Below are 19,935 nucleotides of genomic sequence, written 5' to 3'. Positions count from 1 at the left end.
AAATTTACCTCTAGGTAAAATGCCTGGGCAGTTATAGAGTTTAATATAGGAAAGAGGTGTGAGAACTACATAAATTGACTAAATATTAAACCAGCTTGTATTCAGAGCCTACTTCATGCTCCTAGACATGGGAACCTGGCTGATCAGCATATGGCCAGACCACAGGGAATCTACAGGAAGATTTCTGCTGAGATGACTAAGAACTACCTCCCCATGCCTTAAATGTTGCATACCCACACCTGGAAAGGAAAACAGATTTAAACTGAATTCCTCCGACACTCAGGGTTTCTCTTGTTTTCTGTCATTAAGAGGAGATCGCGTCTCTGTCTGTGGAGCATTATTTGTTAACTAATAAACTTTTCTTTTCTCTCTAACTCTGGTGCATGCTTGAATTTCAGTGTGCAATGAAGGACACTCCCCACCCCACCCCCACCCCTGCCCGCCTCTCTGTCTCTCTCTCTTCAGAACTTGAGTCTCCACTTGAAGACTCAAGTGGAGGTAGTACAGGAATGTACTACCTCCATCTGGGGAATGTACTGACCCCATCTTCCACCAGGTTCATCTCATTTGTTTCTCTTCACATTCCTGTACTACCTGTTTTTCAAAATTTGAGAAGTTTTAAGCCATTATTTCTTAAATTTTTTTTCACTACACTCTTATCCTGTCCTTCTTGGATTCTGATGACATGAATGTTTGACCTTTTGGTATTGTCTTTCATGTCCTTGAAGCTCCGTTCACTTTTTTCGATCTTTTTTACTCTGTGTTGTCCATATTGCTTATTTTCTGTTATCCGTATTCAAGTTCATTGAGTCTTTCCTTTGCCATCTCCATTATGTGGTTGAGATCAGTCAGTGAATTAAAATTTTATTTTACTTATTCTATTTTTCAGTTCTAAATATTTTCCTTTAGTTTTTTTTTTAAATATTTTTATCTATTTCCTGAGACTTTCTATCTTTTCATTCATTTCGAGTGTTTGCTCTTACTTGTTGGAGTATTTTATAGTCATTCCTTTGAAACCTTTGTCAAATAATCTCAATATCTGTGTTCTTTTTCCATTGGCATCTATTGCCTCTTCTTGTGAGTTGAAATTTTCATGGATCTTAATATTATGAGTAATTTTGGATTACATTCTGAATATTTTGAATAATACGGCATGAGATTCAATCTTGTTAGAGAATGCTAATATTTTTGTTTCATCAGGTAGTTGAGCTGTTTGAGTTCAAGTCACAAATTTCTATCAATCTTTTGTGGTTGTGGTTTTAATGTCAATTTTGTTTTCCAGGCCTTTGCAATATTAATTGGATCTGTTTCATGTGTGTGCCACCCAGTAGCAAGTCTGGAACCTGGGTGGTGGCTTGTCTCTTAATTTCTTTCTCAAAACTTTGGTAGTCTGTTTGTGACATGATCTTTGTATGTGCAGTTCAAGAGTGAGCCCAGGACTTTCTAAACAACAGGGGACTCCTTTTCTGTCCTCCTCCATCTTGGAAATTTCCCCAGTGCTTCCCAGTTCCCTGGCACTCTACCACATTCCTGATGTACCTCACAATTTCCCACCTTGGGTAGTGGAGTTAGATAACTTACCACATAATTTTCTTCTCTCTAAGCCCTTCGGTATCTCTTGGAACCCATGATACCCAATATAGCTTTTTGTTAAGTTCCACAACCCTGTTAATCTATTAGACAGAGATTTATTTCTAATTGGAATGTTAATATTTATCAACATAAGAAACATCCAAATCTGTAAGGAATTTTTAAAACGGTTTATTTGAATGGAACTGATGACATATTCTGGGGAGCAAGATCTCAAACCCTCCCAAGAATAACAGTTTTTCGGCTTCTTTTCTGTATTTGAAATAAAGAAGCAGAGATCTGTAGGAATATGGATAATGGCTATTGTTAGGTGTGATTGAAGTTAGGGTGTGAGTGATTAAAGTATTGGGTAAGAGCAAAGGGAGGTGGGAGAGGATGAGAGAGAAAGCATGTTACTTGGTGGGGAGAAGAATCAAGAGTTCTCTTTTGGGAGGGCAGTTAGATATATGAGCCTGGAGTTCTTGGAACAGGTCAAGGTTGAAGACATGGACTTGAGAGTTATCAGAATACTAGATGAAGTTGTCTAGGGTTTGTAGCTACAGTAGAGAATTTGGTCCAGATATCTCTAGGGTGTCCCAACCTTTATAAATTGAGAGGAAGGAGCGAGGTAAGAAAAGAACCAAGAGCAGAAACATCCATTGAGGAAGGAGGGAAACAAAAGTGTGATGTCATCGCAGCCAAGAGGAGAAAGTGTTTCAAGAGGGAGACACGATTATTTGTGTTAAATGCTGTTGCAAAGCCAACTAAGTTATAGGGAAATGACATTTGGATTTGTCAATATAGAGGTCATTATTTAATCCACTGATAAGTGCTATTTCAGAGAAGTGGAGGTGGTGAAAGCCTGATTAGGCTGAGCAGAAAAATGTGAGGCAAGAAAGTAGAGACGATATGAGGAAGCTGCTGGAAAGGGGTGTGGTCAATATTTTATACTCTTTTAGGGTATCAAATATTAAGTGTGGAAAGTGAGATGAGCGAGAGAGAGAGAGAGAGAGAGAGCGAGAGAGAGAGAGAGAGAGAGAGAGAGAGAGAGAGAGAGAGAGAGAGAGAGAGAGAGAGAAGCTGAGCAGATATGGCTGAGAATTAAAGACATCATCAGCCACAGATGAAAAGCACCACTACAAACCCCAAATAGAATGAAAAAAAAGTCACAACACACCTCTTCCTATAGCAGTGAAACAGGTGGAAACCAAAGTAGTTAGAAAAAGTAAAAAAACTCAATACTTCCAAAGAGACATCAATAATACAGACAATGTTTCTTCAGATGAGACCTTGGTGCCAGGAGATAATAAATGAGAGCTGTTGAAAGAAAATAACTTCTGAGCTAGAATAAAGGAAGAATTTCTACAAATCAATAAGAAAAAACAGGTGACCCAACATAGAAATTAACAAAAGACTTAAATGGACACTTCACCAGGAGATATCCAAATGTCAATAAGGATATGGAAAGGAATGCATTTGCTGACCATGTTTTGTCACTTCTGTATTACTTCAACACGTCTAAGGTATCTGGAGGCAGCTGCAGCCAGGTGAGTGAGTAGATTGAGATTCACAGTGGCTCTTGAGTGCTCTTGAGAACCAGCCACTTTGCTGCTACCAACTGAAAGAGTTAGTGGGGGCTTTATAGAGGCTGTTGAGAACTATAACAGCTTCCAGGTCACCTCTTGAAAACTACCCACTTTGGCGCTACAACCTGAGGCATTTGGTGGTGGCTTCCATGATTTCCATTTTCCTAACTCTTCCAACAGGTATGTAACTCCTGACTCTTTTCTATCTGGAATGAATTCTGTTCTCTTCACTGAACTTTGAGTCACAGAGTGCTCGTTTTCATTGGTAATCAGAAAACACAAACTCAAATTATAAACTAACACAATCTAAAGTTAGTCAGTGTCCCTAGTCTCCTCCCAAACAGGAAAAGGTTCTTAGAACAACTTGCAATTTTGTCGAGAGTTTTAGATTTCATCTTTATTTTAAACGTAGACATTTATCATTAGTAGTTAATACAATGTAATGTATTCGGTAAAGGTAATTTAATAATATTGAAATTTATTAGGATTTAAGTATAATTAATTTAATACAATTAATTTAATAATTAATTAGCAACATATCTTTTGATTATTGTAGTTATTTCTTTCACTTCCCATTTCTTCCTCCTGAGTTCCTGTTTCTTCTTGTTGAAGTACATCTTCTAATAGCTCTTTCAGTGAGGCTCTGTGGCTGGTAATTGTTTTAGTCATTGCATAACTAAATATTTTCCATGAAACTTCTGGTAGGAACACAGTGACATTTTGTCAATCAATAAGCATGATTCTGAATGTTCTTATTTCTCCTGGTGGAAACTCTATATTCCACAGAGAGACTTACCCTTCCCCCCACACTTACAAATTGTTTTCAGTGAAACTAGCAGACTTATAAAAATATGCATAATTGTTTGCCCAAAGCATTTGATACCAGCAGAGCTGTGTAGGAGACTGCACAGAGTGGGATTGGGGGCAGTATGGAAGAAAGAAGGCAGAGGGGGCCTATTGGTAACAGAACTCAGTAATCACCAGAAAAAAAATATGCATTTGAAATGTGAAGGGATCACATTGTATGGCTAGGTCTGTACCTTTGGCAGGGGCCCATAAAAGAAGCAGGGAAGCATAGAGCTCAGAGTAGAAGCCTATTTGAATGCTCCTTATAAGTATAAAAAACACCATATTTTCAGGAACCAGTCCTTAGAAACAGAGGAGACAATACTGCATTCGCACACCTGGAAGACTTCTTGTTTCTCTCCATCTGCATCCATTCAGAGACACGTGCAGAAAAGAACACAAATGCTCTATATAAAAAGAAATCTCACCAGAAATATATTGATAGGGAGCAGAAAAAAATTGTATCCTAATATTTCCATATGAGTATTAAAATACTTAATGATGCAACCACAAATATGAAGGAATGACACAAAGTAGAAACACAATAACTCAGGGATGAGATGGGCAGACAACAGGAGGTAATTACTGCTCAACAAAAAGTGGTAAGAAGGAACTAGCATTATCTGGGAAAAGAATAAAAGGATAAAGAAAAAACCACTGAAGAGACAAAGACAAAATTAAAAAGAACACCAGGGGTAATAGATATAGAAAGCACAGTAAGAATATAAAGGCTAGAAATCTAAAAGCAGACAAAATATAACACAAATCGAGATAAAGATGAAAGGTTTAAAGAGCGACAATAATGGGTATCGATGACTGGCAGTGAAGAGCTAACAGACACCTAACTGGAGTTCGTAAAGAAGAAACAAAGGGCTAGAACAATGGAACAGAAGACATTTTAAAATATGTGTAATGGAAAGACACTCTTTTGAAGTAAAAATCCACATATTGCAAGGATAAATCATATGCCAGTGAAAGTTGAAATATTTATTGAAAGTAGAATTGTCAACTCAGAGATATTGCCCTAAAGTTATTGCATTTTAAAGGTGAATAAATAATCCTTTGGACAGAGAGCAAAACAAATCCGGTCACTTATAAGGAAAAAGTGAGTCTGGGCTCAAACTTATTCACAGCAACAACTAATGCCAGATAGTAGTGGGTCTACCCCTTCAAAATATTCAAGGAAAAAGTGAGCCAGTCCATGACTTTTTTTTCTTCCTTTTTTACTGTTAAAATACATGTAGTGTAACATTTACTATTTTAACCATTTTGAAGTGTACAGTTTAATGGTATTAAATATATTCACATTGTTGTGCAGCCATTACTACCATGTATCCTATAACTCTTTTCATCTTGTAAACTAAAACTGTCTATCTGTTAAACAAGAATTCCATATTCTCCCCTCCCCCAGCATCTGGCAACCACCATTTCTATCTTTATGATTTGACTAAATATTTCATATAAGTGGCATCAGACAGTATTTGTCTTTTCATGACTGGCTTATTTCATTAACATAATGTCCTCAAGGTTCATCTATGTTGTAGCATATTGTAGAATTTGCATATTGTAGCATATTGTAGGATGTGTAATAGCCTATTATATGTATATACTGCACTTTGCTTATCTATTCATCTGCAGATGGGCCTTGGGTTGCTTCCACATTTTAGCTATTATGAATAATGCTGCTATGAATATTGGTGTACAAATATCTCTTCGAGACTCTGCTTTCAATTCTTCTGGGTATATACCCAGAAGTGGGATTGCTGAGTCATATGGTAGTTCTATTTTCAATTTTTTGTGAATACTCCATACTGTTTTCCACAGTGACTGTACCATTTCACATTTCCGCCAAAGTGCAGAGTTCCAATTTCCCCACAACCTTGACAACACCTGTTTTTTGTGTTTTTGATAGCAACCATCTTAATGGGTGTGAGGTGGTATCTCATTGTAGTTTTGATTTGAATTTCCCTAATGATTAGTGATGTTGAGCATCTTTTCATGTGCTTATTGGCCACTTATGTACCTTCTTTGGAGAAATATTTATTGAATTCCTTTGCTCGTATTTGAATCAGGTCATTTTTGTTTGTTTGGTTGGTTGTTGGTTGGTTTTCAGTTGTTGAGTTCTCTATATATTCTGGATATTAACCATTTATCAGATATGTGATTTGAAAATATTTTCTCTCATTCTGTGGATAGTGTCTACACTATGTCCATGGATAGTGTCTTTTGATGTACAAAATTAAAAAATTTTCATGAAGTTCAATTTATCTATTTTTTTTTGATACCTGTGCTTTTGGTGTTGTATCTAAGAAATCATTGCTAAATCTAATGACATGAACTTTTGTCTTCTTTTCTTCTAAGATTTTTATTGTTTAAGTCTTGCATTTAGGTCCTTGATCCATTTTGAGTTAATTTTTGTGTATGGTATTCGATGAGTCCAACTTTATTCTTTTGGATGCGGATATCCAGTTTCCCCAGCTAAATTTGTTGAAAAGACTGTCCTTTCCCCATTGAATGGTCATGGCAGCCTTTTCAAAAGTCATCTGACCATATATGCAAGAGTTTATTTCTGGGCTCTCTATTCCACTGATTGATATGCTGCTTTGATTACTGTAGCTTTTAATAAGTTTTGAAATCAGGTAATGTGAGTCCTTCAGTTTTGTTCTTTTTTGAGATTGTTTTAGCTATTCAATGACCCTTTGGATTCCATACAAATTCTCATTATGAGTTTTTCTATTTCTGCAAAACATGTCATTTGGAATTTAATAGAGATTGTATTGAGTCTGTAGGTTGCTTTTGGTAGCATTAAAATTTTAACGATATTAAGTTTTCCAATCCATGAACATGGGATGTGTTTCCATTTATTTATGTCTTCTTTAATTTCTTTCAGCAATATTTTGTAGTTTTCATCGTACAAGTCTAACTTCTGTGGCTAAGTTCATTCCTAAGTATTTTATTCTTTTTGATGCTATTGTAAATGAAATTGTTTTTTTAATTTTCTTTTCAACTTGTTCATTATGTATAGAAATGCAACTGATTTTTGTGTATTAGATCTAACAGCTTTTTTGTGGAGTCTAGGATTTTCTACATATAAAATTATATACATATAAAATTATATTATCTGCAAACAGAGATAATTTTATTCCTCATTTCCAATTTGGCCTTTTATTGCTCTTGTTATAACTTCCAAAACTATCTTGAATAGAAGTGGTGAAAGCAGGCATCCTTGCTTTATTCCTTATCTTAGAGGAAAAGCTTTCAGTGTTTCACTGTTGAAAAGGATGTTTTGTGCAGGTTTTTCACATATGACTTTAATTATGTAGAGGCAGTGTCCTTCTATTTCCATTGCGAGTGTTTTTTAATTGAGATTTTTAAAAATTGAGATATGTCAATTACATATAACATTCTATTAGTTTCAGGTATACAACGTAATGATTTTATATTCGTGTATATATTGTGAAATTATACTGCTAAACAATAGAGGTAACCACAATAAGTTTAGTTAATATCCATCACCACGCACAGTTCCAAATTTTTTCTTGTGATGAGAACTTTTAAGATCTACTCTCTTAGCAACTTTCAAGTACATAATGCAGTATTATTAACTATAGTCACCGTGCTGTACATTACATCCCTAGGACTTATTTATTTTATAACTGGAAGTTTGTGTCTTTTGACCATCTTCATCCATTTTAATCACCTCCTCCCGGGCCCCAACCCCACCCCAGCTTTTGGCAACCACCAATCTATTCTATGTATCTATGAGTCCAGGGTTTTGTTGTTTTGTTTTTGTTTATATTTTTTTAGATTTCACATATGAGATCATACAATATTTGCCTTTATCTGTCTGACTTATTTTACTTCAGTGCCCTCAAGGTCTACCCATTAGTCGCGTATGGCAAGATCTCCTTCTTATGGCTGAATAATATTTCACTGTATATGTATATCGCATTTTCTTTATCTTTTCATCAATCGATGGACAGTTAGGTTGCTTCCATGCCTTGACTATTGTAAATAATGCTGTCATGAAAATGGGCGTACAGATATCTTTTCAAGTTAGTGTTTCCCTGTATCAGATGTATGACCTACAAATATTTTCGCCCATTCTCTAGGCTTCCTTTTCATTTTGTTGATGGTTTCCTTTGCTGTGAAAAAGCTTGTTAGTTTGATATAGTCCTACTTGTTTATTTTTCCTTTTGTTGTCTTTGCTTTCAGTGTCAAATCCAAAACATTTTCTCTAAGATTAATGTCAAGGAGCTTACTGGCTATGTTTCTTTCAAAAGTTTTGTGGTTTCAGGTCCTATGCTCAAGTCTTTAATCCAGTTTGAATGATTTTTGTGCATGGTATAAGATAGTGGCCCAGTTTCATTCTTTTGCATGTGATGATTCAGTTTTTCCAACATTATTTTGAAAGGCCCTCCTTTTCCCATTGTATATTTTTGGCTCTTTTGTTGTAAATTAATTGACTGTATATACATAGATTCATTTCTGAGCTCTCTATTCTGTTCCATTGATCTATATGTCTTTTTTAAATGACAATACCATACTGTTTTGATTACTATAGCTTTGTAATATAGTTTGAAACTAGAAATTGCTGTGCCTCCAGTTTCGTTCTTCTTTCTCAAGATTGCTTTGCCTATTCAGGGCCTCTCATGGTCCCATACAAATTTTAGGATTGTTTCTTCTATTTCTGTGAAAAATGCCATTGGAATTTTGACAGGAATTGCATTGAATCTGTACATTGCTCTGGGTAGTACCAGAATTTTAACAATGTTAATTCTTCCAATCCGTGAGCATGGAATATTGTTCCATTTATTTGTCTCTTCTTTAGCTTCTTTCATCAGCGTCTTATAGTTTGGAGTGTACAGGCCTTTCACCTCCTTGGTAAATTTATGCCTAAATATTTTATTCTTTTTGAGGTAATTGTGATTCGGATTGCTTTCTTAATTTCTCTTTCTAATAGCTTGTTATTAGTGTATGAAAATCCAACTGATTTTTGTATATAGATTTCATATTCTAAAACTTTACTGAATTCAAAGATGGTGTCCATGACCCCTTCCTATTTCTGGAAAGGATTATAGTCAGCCACAAATATATGTTTATTTTTTTATTTTTATTTTATTTTATTTTTATTTTTACTTCTATTTATTTTTTTATTTTTTTAATTTTTACTATGGCGACATTGGTTAACGAAATCCAGTAAGTTTCAGGTGTAAAACTCAACAGTAAGGTGTATGAGTTCTTTGTATATTTTGAATATTAGGCCCTTATGGGAGGTGTTGCTTGCAAATATATTTTCCCAATGGAATGGTTGTCGCTTTACCTTATTGACAGTTTCTTTTGCTGAGCAGAAGCTTTTTAGTTTGATGTAGTCCCATTCATTTATTTTAGCTTTTACTTCCCTTGCCTTTGAGGTCAAATTCATAAAATCTTCTTTAAGTCTAAGGTCCATGAGTTTAGTTCCTATGTTTTCTTTCATGGATTTTATTGTTTCAGGTCTTATATTCAGGTCCTTAATGCATTCTGAGTTAATTTTGGTGTGTGGTGATAGACAATAGTCTTGTTTCATTCTTTTGCAGGTGGCTTTCCAGTTTTCCCAGCACCATTTATTGAAGAAGCTTTTCTTTCTCCACTGTGTGTTTTTGTTTTTTTTTGTGGAAAATTATTTGTCCATATAAATATGGGTTTACTTCTGGACTCTCGAATCTGTTCCACTGGTCTGTGTGTCTGATTTGCTGCCAATACCATGCCGTTTTGATTACTGTCGCTTCGTAGTATAATTTGAAGTGGGGCAGAGTGATGCCTCCAGCCTCGTTCTTTTTTCTCAGGATGGCTTTGGCAATTCAGGGTCTTTTGTGCTTCCATACAAATCTGATAATTTTTTGTTCTATTTCTTTAAAAATACTGATGGGATTTTGATGAGGATTGCATTAAATCTGTATAATGCTTTAGGTGATAAGGTCCTGTCAACTATGTTGGTTCTTACAATCTAAGAACACAGAATATCTTTCCATTTCTTTGTATCTTCTTTAATTTCTTTTGATAGGGTCTTATAGTTTTTATCATATAGATCCTTCACATGTTTTGTTAAATTTATTCCTAGATATTTTATTCTTTTTATTGCAATTGCAAAAGGAATTATTGTTTCTACTTCTTTTTCTGACACTTCATTATTACAGTATAGGAATGTTATGGATTTTTGGATGTTGATTTTGTATCCAGAAACTTTACTGTTTATTGTTTCTGTAGTGTTCTTGCGGAGTCTTTAGGGTTTTCTATATAGAGAATCATATCATCCACAAATAGTGACAGTTTGACTTCTTCATTTCCTATTTGGATGCCTTTTATATCTTTCTCTTGCCTGATTGTACTTGCTAGGAACTCCAATGTCATATCGAATAACAGTGGCAATAGTGGACAGCCTTGTCTTATTCCTGATTTTAGAGGAAAGGTTTTTAATTTTTCACCATTAAGTATAATGGCGGCTGAAGGCTTGTCATATATGGCCTTTATTATGTTAAGATACTTTCCTTCTATACCGATTTTGTTAAGTGTTTTAATCATAAATGGATACAGTATCTTGTCAAAGGCTTTTCTGCATCTATTGATATGATCATATGATTCTTATTTTTTAATTTGTTTATGTGGCATATCACATTAATCGATTTGTATATGTTGAACCATACTTGTGCCTGTGGCATGAAGCCCACCTGATCATGGTGTATAATCTTTTTAATATGTTGTCGTATTCGGTCCACTAGTATCTTATTTAAGATTTTTGCATCTGTGTTCATGAGAGATATTGGTGTGTAGTTTTCTTTTTTTGTGTTAGCTTTACCAAGTTTTGGTATCAGGGTAAAATTGGCCTCATAAAATAAGTTGGGAAGTATTGCTTCCTCTTTGATTTTTTGGAAGGCAGCTATGCTCACCACTGTACCACCAATGCTGCCGAAAGCCAACTGCCCCCTCTTTGATTTTTTGGAAGAGTTTGAGGAGAATAGATATTAAATCTTCTTTGAATGTTTGGTGGAACTCACTGGTGAAGCCATCTTCCTGGACTTTTCCATTTTGGTAGGTTTTTGATGATTGTTTCAATTTCCATACTGCCGATTGGTCTATTTAGATTTTCCAGTTCTTCTTGATTCAGTCAAGAAGGTTGCATCTTTCTAAGTACTTGTTCATTTCTTTAGGTTGTTAAATTTGGTGTTCTATACTTTTTCATAATATTCTTGTATGATTCTTTGTATTTTTGCAGTGTCTATTGTAATTTCCTCTCTTTCATCCCTAATATTGTTTATTTGTGTCCTTTCTCTTTTTTTTTTAGTGACTCTAGCCAAGGGTTTGTCAATTTTATTAACCTTCTCAAAGAATCAGCTCTTTGTTGCATTTATTTAAAATTTTTTTCCAATTTTATTAATTTCTGCTCTAATTTTGATTATTTCTTTCCTTCTGCTGACTTTACGCTTCATTTGTTCTTCCTTTTCTCCTTTTTTAAGATGAAGTGTTAGGTTGTTTATTTGGGCTCATTGTTTTTGGAGATAGGCTTGTAATGATATGAACTTTCCTCTTATGACTGCTTTTTCTGTGTCTCAAAAGTTTTGATATGTTGTCTATCATTATCATTTGTTTCTATGTATCTCTTGATCTCTCTTTTTATTTTTTCTCTGACCCAGTCATTCTCCAGTAGCATGTTGTTTAATCTCCATGTATTTGTGGTTCTTCCTGCTTTCTTTTTACAGTTGATCTCCAGCTTCAAAACATTATGATCAGAGAATACGGTTGGTCTGATTTCAACCCTCTTATATTTGTTGAGGCTATCTCTGTGTCCCCGTGTGTGGTCGATCCTTGAGAATGCTCCATGTGCACTAGAGAAGAATGTATAAGCAGCTGTTTTGGGATGGAAGGCTCTGTAAATGGCAATTATGTTCAGTTGGTCTAACGGGTCATTTAAGGATGTTACTTCCTTATTGATTTTCTGTCCATATCTGACAGTGGGATATTTAGGTCCCCTACTATGATAGTGTTTTGATCTGTTTCTCTCTATAGTTCTGTTAGTAATTGCTTTATATATTTTGGGGCTCCCTGGTTGGGAGCGTAGATATTAATAAGTGTTATGTCTTCTTGGTGCATGATTCCCTTTATCATTATGAAGTGTCTCTCAGTATCTTTCTTTATCTTTTTTATTTTGAAGTCTATATCATCCGATATTAGTACCACTATTCCTGCTTTTCTCTGCATGCCATTTGCTTGAAATATCATTTTCCACCCTTTCACTTTGAGTTTATATTTGTCTTTGGAACTGAGATGTGTCTCCTGGAGACAGCATATGTTTGGGTTTTGTTTTTTGATCCAATCTGCAACTCTCTGCTTTTTTATTGGTGAGTTCAGTCTATTTAACATTTAGGATGATTATTGAAATATGAGGTTTTCCTATAACCATTTTATGCTTTGCTTTCTGGTAGCTCGGTGTTTCCATTGCTTCCTTGTCCTTGTGTTTCTGGTTCTTTTAAATTTTATTTTGGTTGGGTTTTGTAGGTTTTCTCTCTGGTCCTCTTGTTTTATGTTATATACTTCGGTTCTGAATTTTTGGGGTGAGGTTACCATTACGAATATGTAGAGGATAGCTATATATATATATATAGTAGTCCATTTTTTTTTTTGCATGTACCTTATCTCCATTCCCTTTTGCGAATTTGGATCTTTGAATCCTCCCTTTTTCTGTTATTGTTATCTCAATTTGTCCCTATGTATGCTGAATATTCAGTATTATCTTGCTATAGCAAATCTCTTCTTATTGTTTAAGCTTATGATGCCCTGTTCTTAGTAAGGGTTGCACTCCTCTGCTTCTATCTGCCTGTTTGTCACCTTACTCCTAGTTGTATATATATTTTGTCATTTTGTTTTAGCTGAGCTGATCGTTTTCAGTATTTCTTATAATGCAGGCCTCATAGCAGAGAAAACTCAATTTTTGTATGTCTGGAAAGGTCTTTATTTCTCCTTCATATCTACAGGAGAGCTTTGCTGGATACATTATTCTTGGCTAGTTATTCCTTTCATTTAATAGTTCGAATATGTGATTCCATTCCTTTCTGGCTTATAAAGTTTGTGCTGAGAAGTCTGACGATAATATAATGGGTTTTCTATTACAGGTTACCCTTTTCTTTTCTCTGGCTGCCTTGAGAATTCTTTGTCTTTGATTTTTTTTTTTCAGAGATAAAACCTTTTATTTTTTAAAAATTTATTTATTTAAATTAGTTTCAAGTATACAGTATATTGCTTAGACATCTATATAGTTCATGAAATGATCCCCCCAATTGCTCCCTCCCTCTCCTGGCCGTCCACCTAGCCATCATATTAATGCTAACTGCTTTCCCTCTGCCGTGCTCCCCATCCCCATGACTATCAACTACTAATTTGTATTTTTTAACCTTTCACCTCATTCTCCCAACTCTCTGTCCATCACCAAATTGTCCACTATATTTGTGAGTCTGTTTTTGATTAGTTTGTTCTCTTTGTTTCTTAGATTCCATATATAAGTGAAATCATAGGGTATTTATCTTTCACTGTCTGACTTATTTCATTCAGCATAATAACCTCTAGGTCCATCCATGTCGTTGCAAATGGTAGGATTTCATTTTTTTAATGGTCGAGTAATATTCCATTGTATATAGGAACAATAATTTCTTTATCCAATCGTCTGTTGATGGGTACTTAGGTTGCTTCCATATGTTGGCTATTGTAAATTATGCTGCCATGAATATTGGAGTGCATAGATCTTTATGAATTATTGTTTTAGCTTTCTTTGGATAAATACGCAGAAGTGCAATTGCTAGGTCAAAAGGTATATCCATTTTAATTTTTTGAGAAACCTCCAGACTGTTTTCCATAGCAGCTGTACCAATTTGCAATCCCATCAACAATGTATGATGGTTCTTTTTTCTCCACATTTTTGTCAGCACTTGTTGTTCTTTGATTTATTGATAATAGCCATTCTGACAGGTGTGAGGTGATATCTCATTGTGGTTTTAATTTGCATTTCTCCGATGATTAGTGACCTTGAGCATCTTTTCATATGTCTATTAGCCATCTGTATTCCCTTTTTGGAGAAATATCTGTTGGATCGTTTGTTTTTTATTGTTGTTGAGTTGCATAAGCTCTTCATATATTTTGGATATTATCCCCTTATCAGATGTATCATTAGCGAATATCTTCTCTCATTCAGTCGGTTGTCTTTTTGTTTTGTTGATAGTTTTCTTTGCTGTACAAAAACTTTTTGTAGGCTGAGGAGATATATCTGAAAACAAATTCCTATTAGTAATATGAAAGAGTTTACTGCCTATGTTTTCTTCTAGAAGTTTTATGGTTTCTGGTCTTACATTTAAGTCTTTAATCCATTTGAATCTATTTTGTATATGGTGTAAGAAGATGGTCCAACTTTTTTTTTTTTCAGATGTATCTGTCCAATTTTCTCAACACCATCTATTGAAGAGACTGTCTTTACCCCACTGTATATTCTTACCTCCTTTGTCATATATTAAGTGAGCATATAGTCGTGGATTTATTTCTGGGCTCTCTATTCTGTTCCATTGAGCAATGTATCTGTTTTTATGCCAGTACCATGCTGTTTTGATTACTGTAGCCTTGTAATATAGTTTGATATCAGATAGTGTGATACCTCCAACTTTGTTCTTCTTTCTCAAGATTCCCATGACTATTCGGGGTTTTTATGGCTCCATATAAATTTTAGGATTACTTGTTCTCTGAAAAATGCCATTGGTATTTTGATAGGGATTGCATTGAATCTATAGATTGTTTTGGGTAGTATGGCCATTTTAATGATGTTGATTCTTCCTATCCATGAACACAGTATATGCTTCCATTTATTTGTATCTTCTTCAATTTCTTTTTTCAATGACTTACAATTTTCTGAAAACAGGTCTTCTACTTTCTTGGTTAATTTGATTCCCAGGTATTTTATAGTTTCTGACGCAATTGTAAATGGGATCGTTTTCTTAATTTCTCTTTCTGAAAGTATCACTAGTGTGAAAAATTACCACTGACTTCTGAATATTTATTTTGTAACCTTCTACTTTACTAAATCCGTTGATCAGATCTAACAGTTTTTTGGTGGAATCTTTAGGGTTCTCTATATAGAGTATCATGTCATCAATAAATAACAAGAGTTTTACTTCTTCCTTTCCATTTCGGATGCCTTTTATTTCTCCTTCTTATCTTATTGCTGTGGCTAAAACTTCCAATACAATGTCGAAGAAGAGTGGTAAAAGTGGGCATCCTTGTCTTGTTCCTGATCTTAAGGAAAATGCTTTTAGCCTTTCCCCGTTGAGTATGATGTTAAATGTAGGTTTGTAATATATATGGACTTTATTATGTTGAGGTATGTTCCCTCTATTCCCACTTTGCTGAGAGTTTTTATAACATAGATGTTAGATTTGGTCAAAGGCTTCTTCTGCATCTATTGATATGATCATATGGTTTTTATCTTTTGATTTGTTAATGTGATGTGTCACATTAATTGATTTGAGGATACTGTACTAACCTTGCATCCCAGGAATATATTTAACTTGATCATGTTGTATAATGTTTTTAATAAATTGCTGAATTTGGTTTGCTAATATTTTGTTGAGGATTTTTGCATCAATGTTCATAAGAGATATTGGCCTATAGTTTTCTTTTTTTGTAATGTCTTTGCCTGGTTTTGGAATCGAGATAATAGTGGCCTCATAAAAGGAGTTAGGGAGCCTTCCCTTTTCTTGAAATATTTTGGAATAGTTTGCGAAGAATAGGTGATAATTATTCTTTGAATGTTTGGTAAAATTCACCTATGAAGTCACCTGGACCAGGACTTTTGTTTTTTGGGAAGTTTTTGATTACTGATCTATTTCATTGGTGGTAATCAGTTGGTTCAGATTTTCTGTTTCTTCTTGACTCAGTCTTGGGAAGCTGTATGTTTCTAGAAATGTGTCCATTTCTTCCAGATTGTCCAATTTGTTGGTGTATAATTGCTCATAGTATTTTCTTATGATCCATTGTATTTCTGTGGAGTCCGTGGTTATTTCTCCTCTTTCATTTCTGATTTTATTTATTTGAGTCCCCTGTCTTTTTTCCTTGATGAATCTGCTAAGGGTCTGTCAATTTCATTTATCTTTTCAAAGAACCAGCTCTTGGTTTCCTTAATCTTTTGTATTGTTTTTCTAGACTCTATTTCATTTATTTGTTTTGATCTTTATTATTTCCTTTCTTCTATTCACTTTGGGCTTTGTTTGCTGTTCTTTTTCTAGTTCTTTTAATTGTAAGGTTAGATTGTTTATTTGAGCTTCTTCTTGTTTCTTGAGGTAGACCAATATTGCTATGAACTTCTCTCTTAGGACTGCTTTCACTGTGTCCCATAAATTTTGAGTCATTGTGTTTTCATTTTCATTTGTCTCTAGGTATCTTTTTATTTCTTCCTCAATTTCATTAATAACCCAGTCATTGTTTAGTAGCATGTTATTTAGCCTCCATGCGTTTGCATATTTTTCAGTTTTTTTCTTGTAGTTGATATGTAGTTTCATAACATTGTGATTAGAGAAGATGGTTGATATGATTTCAATCTTCTTACATTTATTGAGACTTGTTTCGTGTCCTAACATGTGGTCTATCCTTGAAAATGTTCCATGTGCACTTGAGATCTTTATGAATTATTGTTTTGGCTTTCTTTGGATAAATACACAGAAGTGCAATTGCTGTGTCAAAAGAATGTATATTTTGCTGCTTTGGGGAAAGATGCTCTGAAAATATCTATTCAGTCCATCTGGTCTAGTATGTCTTTTAAGGTTTTTGTTTCTTTGTTGATTCTTTGCCTGGAAGATTTGTCCATTGGTGTCAATGTGGCGTTAAAGTCTCCTACTATGAGTGTATTACTATTGATCTCTCCTTTTATGTCAGTCAAGAATTGCTTTATGTATGTAGATGCTTCTATGTTGGGTGCGTATATATTTACTAGGGTTATATCCTTTTGATTTATCAATCCCTTTATTATTATGTAATACCCTTGTCTCTTATTATAGCCTTTGTTTTAAAGTCTATTTTATCTGATATAAGTATTGATACCCTGGCTTTCTTTTGCATTTTTGTTTGCATACAGTATCTTTTTCCATCCATTTACTTTCAGTCTGCGAATGTTGTTTGATCTGAAGTGGGTCTCTTGTAGACAGCATATGCATAGGTCTTGTTTTCTTATCCATTCAGTTACCCTGTGTCTTTTGATTGGAGCATTTAATCCATTTACATTTAAAGTGATTACTGATAGGTACATTGTTACTGCCATTTTATTATTCATATTTGTTATTTCTATTTTCTCTTTTACTCCTCTCTTTTACAGAAGACCATTTAACATTTCTTGTAATGCTGGCTTGTTGGTAATGAATTCATTAAGCTTTTTCCTGTCTGGGAAGCTCTTTATCTCATCTTCTATTTTAATTGAAATCTTTGCTAGGTAGAGCATCCATAGTTGTAGATTCTTGTTTTTCATAACTTTGAATATTTCTTGCCATTCTGTCTAGCCTGCAAATTTTCCATTGAAAGGTCAGCAGACATTCTTATGGAGGTACCCTTGTAAGTAACTAGCTTCCTTTCTATTACTGTTTTTAAGGTTCTCTCTTTGTCTTTGATCTTTGGAATTTTAATTATGATGTGTCTTGGTATAAGCCTGTTTGAATTCCTCTTGTTTGGGACTCTTTGTGCTTCCTGAACTTGTATGTCTAATTCCTTTGCCAGGTTAGGAAAGTGTTCTGTTATTATTTCTTCAAATAGAGTCTCAATCCCTTGCTCTCTCTTTTCCTCTTCAGGTACTCCTATGATTCAGATATTTTTATACTTTATGTTGTCCCAGAGGTACCTTAAACTATCCTCATTTTTTAAAATTCTTTTTTCTTTTTGTTGTTCTGATTGGGTGTATTCAGCTACCTTGTCTTCCAGTTCTCTGATTTGAACTTCTGCTTCATCCAATCTACTATTGAATCTTTCTAGTGTATTCTTCATTTCAGTTATTCCTCATTTCTGTCTGGTTATTTTTTCTGTCTATGTCCTTTTTAATGCTTACTATCTCTCTGTTGAGGTTCTCATTGTGCTCATCCATTCTCCCCATAATTTCGTTGAACATCCTTATAACCGTTATTCAGAATTCTGTCTCTGGTAGGTTGCTTGCTTCCATTTCACTCAGCTTATTTTCTAGAGTTTTCTCCTGTTGTTTCATTTGTGGCATGTTTATTTGTTTTCTCATTTTATTAGCCTCTCTATTTTCATTTATATGTGTCAGGAATATTTGTTTTGTCTCTCAGCCTTGGTCAGATGGCCTAATGTGGAAGGTGTCTTGTGTGGCCCAGTGGCGCCCTCTCCCTGATCCCTTGTGCCGGGAGCTCTGGACATAAACTTTGTGTGGGCTGTGTGTGATCTTCTATTGTCGTGGAGCCTTTATTGTTGTTAGTAAATCAGTGAGTGGGATTAACATTCAAGCTAATTATGGGAATTGGCTGTACCCTCAGGATAAAAGTTGTTTGTAGAGGCTGACCCCACTGAGTGAGTTTTGCCCTAACAGGCTTGTGTACTTGTTGCGACCACCCTTTGTGTGTATCACTAATGGAATTAGTCAGGAGTGACTCCATTGTGGTCTGGTGCCAGCCTCCAGATGCATTGGTTTTGTGGCCCCTTGGGAGGGGCTCCCCTGTGGGCCAAGGTCAGCCACTGCTTTTGATTGCTCAGGGCTACCAGTGAGAACTACAAAGCGATCTGATGATGGTTGTTGCCTATGCTGGATCTATAGGAAGTGGAAGAGACAACGCTGTAGGCAGCTCTCGGTTATCCCCTGTCCCTGACCTATGGCAGTTTAGCAGAGGGACCAGTGCTCCTCAAGGCCTGACACTGCCTATCAGTTCCCTGTAAGTCTCTGAAACTGGATGAGCCTCTGGGTGATATGCGTGTTGGGTGGGGCAGGGACCCCAAGAGTCTCTTGGTCTATTGAGTAAATTTCCCCCTGCCACTGCAGTGTCAGTTTACACGCCAGTGCTGTCTCTGTGGCTCCCCATACAAGTTTCCACTTATAACAAGGTCAACTACTGCCCACCCTGGGCCTAAAAATGCGCTATCCCAGAGCAGGGGCAGCTACCTATCAATGTGCAGCAGACAGTTTGTGCACTGGATGGTGCAGGAGCTCAGGGAGTCAAGGGCCAACAGGCCAATAAAGACCTCTGCAATCCCCTTAAGAGATATTGCAGCTCGTACAGGCAGCAGTGGTCTGTCCACAACTGTTTTCTTCGAAATGCGCTATCACTGCACTAGCCAAGGTCTATTGCCTATGCTAATTACCCAACCCCAGAGCCAAGCAGGGCACAAGAGGCTGTTTGTCAATGGGCTGCAGGCACTTTGTGGCTTGAGTGGAGCGAGATCTCAGGAAGACAAGGTCCTTGTGGCAAATACAGCCTCGGTTTTGCTTCAACTTCTGTGCCTGGGTGTTCCTGCTGTAGACACAGATCATAGTGAGACCAGCTGCCATCAGGGGTGGTCCCACAGACCCCTGTGATCCCAGCCCCCACAATACTGTAGCTCTTGCAAGCAGCAGAAGTCTGCCAGCAACTGATTTCCCAGCAGCGCCCACCCTGTACTAACCAAAATTTGTTGCCTGTGTGGATTGGGATGGGGGTGGGGGAGTGGGGAAGTAGCAGGGTGGTGGCATTGACTGTCAATGGGCCACCTGGGGCAATTTGTGAGTTGGATGGGGTGGGGTCTCAGGAAGACAATGGCCTTCAGATCAATACAGCTTCAGTCTTGCTGCAACTTTGGTAACTGTTTGCGAGTTCCCCACAGAATTCCCAGATCACAGCAAGTACAGTTGCTGTCTGGGACTGGCCCACAGGATTCCGATATCCGCCCAAGTTCT

The sequence above is a fragment of the Pteropus medius genome, unplaced genomic scaffold (assembly GCF_902729225.1).
Source record: "Pteropus medius unplaced genomic scaffold, Ma_sr-lr_union100, whole genome shotgun sequence".
Taxonomy (NCBI): Eukaryota; Metazoa; Chordata; class Mammalia; order Chiroptera; family Pteropodidae; genus Pteropus; species Pteropus medius.
The sequence above is the reverse complement of the archived record's forward strand: the minus strand, read 5'-3'. Positions refer to the sequence as shown.